The sequence below is a fragment of the Pogoniulus pusillus genome, chromosome 2 (assembly GCF_015220805.1).
Source record: "Pogoniulus pusillus isolate bPogPus1 chromosome 2, bPogPus1.pri, whole genome shotgun sequence".
NCBI lineage: Eukaryota > Metazoa > Chordata > Aves > Piciformes > Lybiidae > Pogoniulus > Pogoniulus pusillus.
In genome coordinates this window covers 46,436,785-46,442,293 of record NC_087265.1, presented here as the reverse complement: position 1 = coordinate 46,442,293, position 5,509 = coordinate 46,436,785, and the positions used below count along the sequence as shown (strand labels likewise).

The following is a 5,509-nucleotide window of genomic DNA, read 5'->3' as shown; positions in this document are numbered from 1 at the left end:
GGAGGACACCTTTCTTTACTTCTGAGTTGTGACTTACAGGCAGATCCCAGCCAGTTTCACGTTCCATGTTTTTCTCTCCTCCCTGTGCTGTACCTGTCAAGAGGGAAAGAGTTGCACAGAGAAGGGGGAAGATTAACTGGGAGGAAACACCTATAAAAATGAACAAGCCAAACTCTGTGCACATTGGTAATCACCCAAGTCTCATTCACTCTCAATCCCATAGACATAATGGCTTAGACACATCAAATTCTGTCTCTTTATGACTCACCTCATGGTTCGTTTAGGTCAAAACTAACTACACTTAAGAGTCATAATTTATTTACATGCATAACATGGCCTGTTTATGCACTTGGAAACTTCTACTTTAAATCCATCCTTGAATTTTTCACTGCTTGTGCAAAATTCTTTCTGTCAATATTTTAATTTCAGGCAGGAAGGCTGGAATCAAAAGAAAGAGTGACACCCAGGAATGATGTTGTCAGCAAACTGATGCCTGCATACCATAATTAAGAACTAAGGTAAAGAATGGAGAAGCTTTCTATAAAGCAGTCATATTTTGGTGGGTTTGTGGCTAAAGAATCAAGGATAAGAAGGCATATTAAGAGCTAAATATCACAATGTTCCTCACTCTCTACTATTATAAGGTGCATTATATACATATACATGATCATTTCTGTAATCATAAGAATATTAATGCAGCAGCTAATAAATAAAATAAGCACAAAGGACAAGAAAATGACCTTAAAATCCTTACTCAGCTGCCCTATTAACTTTCTGAACACCAGCAAAAGTGTGTGTCAGCTGCTTAAATTAAAGGGAGAGTAATTAAAATTACACAAATAATAGGTGACTGGGGTCAGTCTCCATCACCCTATCTCCTATATTTCAGAGTATTTTACATTTTTTCCATCAATATGCAATCTTAATTTTCCTCACACATCTCTCAGGTACTCTTGCTTTAAAAACAACTTACCATAAGAAGCGTAGCTGTTGGCTGGTGGTCACAGTCTGTGTTTTGGGCCATGGAATCACAGAATCAGTCAGGGTTGGAAGGGACCAAAAGGATCATCTTATTTTTCCCTAAAAGAAACACCCAAAGCTGGATCCTTCTGAAAAAGCAGTAGTTTAATTAATTTTTAAGTTCTCCAGGGTAGCTCTTTTGGGGCTTACGAGCTTAGTGCCAGGAAACAAACTAGAGCAGAGAAAATGGCCACTCAAATGGAAACAGTTTCATTGACAGCATTGGAACTGTCTTGCAATAGAGCTTCATTTGATAGAATCATAGAATCAGTCAGGGTTGGAAGGGACCACAAGAATAACCAGTTCCAACTCCCCTGCCATGCCCAGAGACACCCTACCCTAGATCAGGTTGGCCAGAGTCATCCAACCTGGTATAATGTATATAGGATCAGTCAGGGTTGGAAGGAACCACAAGGATCAGCCAGTTCCAACCCCCCTGCCATGGGCACAGATACCTTACCCTAGAGCAGGCTGCCCACAGCCTCAGCCAGCCTGGCCTTAAATACCTCCAGGGATGGAACCTCAACCACCTCCCTGGGCAACCCATTCCAGCCTCTCACCACTCTCATGCTCAACAACTTCCTCTTCATGTCCACTCTGAGTCTCCCCACCTCCAGCTTTGCTCCATTCCCCCCAGTCCTGTCACTCCCTGACAGCCTAAAAAGTCCCTCCCCATCCTTTTTTGCAGGCCCCCTTCAGATACTGAAGGCCACAAGAAGGTCAATTGGGAGCCTCCTCTTCTCCTGCCTGAACAGCCCCAACTCTTTCAGTCTGTCCTCACAGCAGAGCTGCTGCAGCCCTCTGAGCATCCCCGAGGCTCTTCTCTGGCCATACTCTTAAATGCCTTCTCACAGTGTATCAGGTGAGTCAATTTCTCAGTATCTTTGAGTATCATTCAACTTTGTCATCTTTCTTTTTAAACAATCACTTTTAGCAGGAGGAAAAAAAAACAACAAAAGGAAAGATGAGAGAAAAATCAGATCTATATCTCAGATCTATACCTGAGTCCTGCTTTTCCATGACCCTGGCTTACATACAGCAAATAAAAAGAAGAGGTTATACTCTTCTACTCTCTTCTAGGACATTAATAGTCACAGGTACAATAGAGGAGATCTCAACTATAAATCAGGCTTTTGTGTTTTTTACTGTAATAACAGCAATAATCATACTAATAAAATACTTGGGGGGGGGAGGGGGAAGAGAGACAGAGAATTGAACCAAGCAAGACAAGAGAAAAAAAACCCCACCAGAGGGTCACGACCAGAAATAGTTCTTTGCTCAGAAGACACTGAGAGCCTTCTCTTAATGCCAGAGCATTTTTACAGTCTTTGCTGGAAGTCATTGCACAGGTATAAATTATTTGATGATAATCATGCTAACAATTTACAGGCATTCCAGGGCCCTCCATAAAGCAGGCATTTTGAAGGTGCACAGCATCTGATGCGTGTCTCCAACTGCTCCTGGAACGCAAGAAGTAGCAAGTGGAGCTATTTTGGTGCGGTTAGTACTATGTGTTGATGCAAAGGGAGAAAGGTGCAATGTGTAGGTATCTGTCTCCTTGACAGGGGAATTCTGCAGCCAGCAGAGGCAAGAGGAGGAGGGCAGAAGGGGCTTGCAGCTTTAGGAAGCCTGGCACCCACCTGTTTTTTATAGGTGCTTCTATCAGTTCTGTGTCCTTTGCATCACAAGGGCAGCACTGCTCAAGGCGCTGGGAGTGGGTTCGAGCTCCTGCAGTGATTTCATGGATTCAGAGAACATAGGGAGGGAATAAACAAACATGAGGCTATGAAGCTTTTATATTTATTGTTCATGGTGTAAAATAACTACTTAAAGTATTTGCAGTCTTACAGAGTTACTTGGATATCTGATAGAGTAACAATGGGTATCTGCCTAATTTTACTAACCTCATTCTTACTAAAACTGGGTCCAGAGAACATAGGGAGGGAATAAACATACATGAGGCTATGAAGCTTTTGTATTGTTCATGGTGTAAAATAACTACTTAAAGTTCTTGCAGACTTACAGAGTTAGTTGGATGTCTGTGTATCTGCCTGATAAAGTCAGAGTGGATATCTGCCTAATTTTACTGACCTCATTCCTACTAAAACTGGATCCAGAGAACACAGGGAGGAAATAAACAAACATGATGCTATGAAGCTTTTATATTGTTCATGGTGTAAAGTAACTATGTAAAGTTTTTGCAGTCCTATAGAGTTACTTGGATGTCTGCATACCTGTCTGGTAGAGTCACAATGGATATCTGCCTAATTTTACTGACCTCATTCCTACTAAAACTGAGTCCAGAGAACATAGAGCAGGAATAAACAAACGTGAGGCTATGAAGCTTTTATATTGTTCATGGTGTAAAATAACTACTTAAAGTATTTGCAGTCTTACAGAGTTACTTGGATATCTGATAGAGTAACAATGGGTATCTGCCTAATTTTACTGACCACATTCTTAGTAAAACTGGATCCAGAGAACATAGAGAGGGAATAAACATACATGAGGCTATGAAGCTTTTGTATTGTTCATGGTGCAAAATAACTACTTGAAGTTCTTGCAGACTTACAGAGTTAGTTGGATGTCTGTGTATCTGTCTGATAAAGTCAGAGTGGATATCTGCCTAATTTTACTGACCTCATTCCTACTAAAACTGGGTCCAGAGAACACAGAGTAGGAATAAACAAACATAAGGCTATGAAGCTTTTCTATTGTTCATGGTGTAAAATAACTTAAAAGCAGTCTTACAGAGTTACTTGGATATCTGATAGAGTAACAATGGGTATCTGCCTAATTTTACTGACCTCATTCCTACTAAAACTGGTCCCAGAGAACATAGAGTAGGAATAAACAAACATGAGGCTATGAAGCTTTTATATTGTTCATGGTGTAAAATAACTACTTAAAGTATTTGCAGTCTTACAGAGTTACTTGGATATCTGATAGAGTAACAATGGGTATCTGCCTAATTTTACTGACCTCATTCTTACTAAAACTGGATCCAGAGAACATAGGGAGGGAATAAACATACATGAGGCTATGGAGCTTTTATATTGTTCATGGTGTAAAATAACTATGCAAAGTTTTTGCAGTCCTATAGAGTTACTTGGATGTCTGCATACCTGTCTGGTAGAGTCACAATGGATATCTGCCTAATTTTACTGACCTCATTCCTACTAAAACTGGTCCCAGAGAACATAGAGTAGGAATAAACAAACATGAGGCTATGAAGCTTTTATATTGTTCATGGTGTAAAATAACTACTTAAAGTATTTGCAGTCTGACCTCATTCCTACTAGAAGTGGTCCATAGCCTCCTCTGTGTGATGAAATCCCTTAATGTTTTGTGAATTCACTCATCATTAAATAATCATAATTGTTTATTGACTGAATTAAGTTATGGGATGAGATTTAACAAGGCTAAATGCTCCAGCCCTCTGATCATCCCTGTGGCCCTTCTCTGGACACACTGCAGCATGTCCACATCCTTCTTGTAATGGGGACTCCAGAACTGGATGCAGAACTCCAGGTGGGGTTTTGGCAGAGCAGAGGGGGAGAATCGCCTGCCTCGACCTGCTGGCCACACTTCTCCTGCTGCAGCCCAGGCTATATCTCTCTATATAGCCCAGGCTATATCTCTATAGCCTGATAAAATATATTACTATTATGATAAAATATAACACTATTATTTACTGTACTTCCAAGGTTTGGGCTACTGAAAAAGAACTGCAGAAACTAAAGATCTCCGACAGAGAGCAATGACACTTTTGGCACAAAATGAGACTAGATGAAGCCATTCTGCATTTTTCTCCTCTCTTTCCTGGCTCTGAAATTCTCCTTTACAAGTAGCTACATAGAAATCTTGCTCTGCATGATGTTGAATCCAGACAGGATTCAGCTATGCCACTTAGCCAGCCATTAGAGGTGATGGGGAGTTGCTGTCTTTTTTGAGACAACTCAGAAATGTACAATTCTGCCTCATGACAGAAGAGCACAGCAGTGACTACACACTCCTCTTGCCAGACCAAAGTAAACCTCCCTCCAAATCATGCCTTCTCCTCAGGAAAGAAGTGAGAGACTAAAATACACTCCCTCCCGGTACCTCATACCTTGCACAATGAGAGCAATTCAGTATAGACTTGCTGCTGTGTAGGGTGGCTTCTCGCAAGTCAGGCCTTGGATGTGCATGCCTGGAGGTCATGTAGGGCCACCAGCATCCAGCTATCTTCTGCAGAGCTGTTCTGTGTGGGGAAAGGCAGCAGCTCAGTGGTAGGGACCTGACAGACAGAAGATCTTTGGTTAGTTTTTTGCTCTAGGTGTGTCCCGGGTTAGGGTGGATCTCTCCCCCATTGGAATAAACTCACTTCAACAGGGAGTTTTGGCAAGTCAGGGGAAAAGGAAACTGGATTTCTTGTAGTTTAAATATAACAGCATAAAGAGAATAAACTACTATAGAAATACAGTAACCTTAAGGAAGATGGAGAAGG

General features: G+C 41.3%; 1 long non-coding RNA gene across 1 annotated transcript; it reads right to left on the bottom strand.

The window, feature by feature from the left end:
• Positions 1-1,865: 1,865 nt before the first annotated feature.
• Positions 1,866-5,294, bottom strand: LOC135188227 (uncharacterized). The gene is made up of 3 exons (XR_010307616.1): positions 5,132-5,294; positions 2,661-2,748; positions 1,866-2,480 (listed from the first exon to the last, which is right to left on the bottom strand). It is a non-coding gene; the product is annotated as an uncharacterized LOC135188227 (long non-coding RNA).
• Positions 5,295-5,509: the final 215 nt, after the last annotated feature.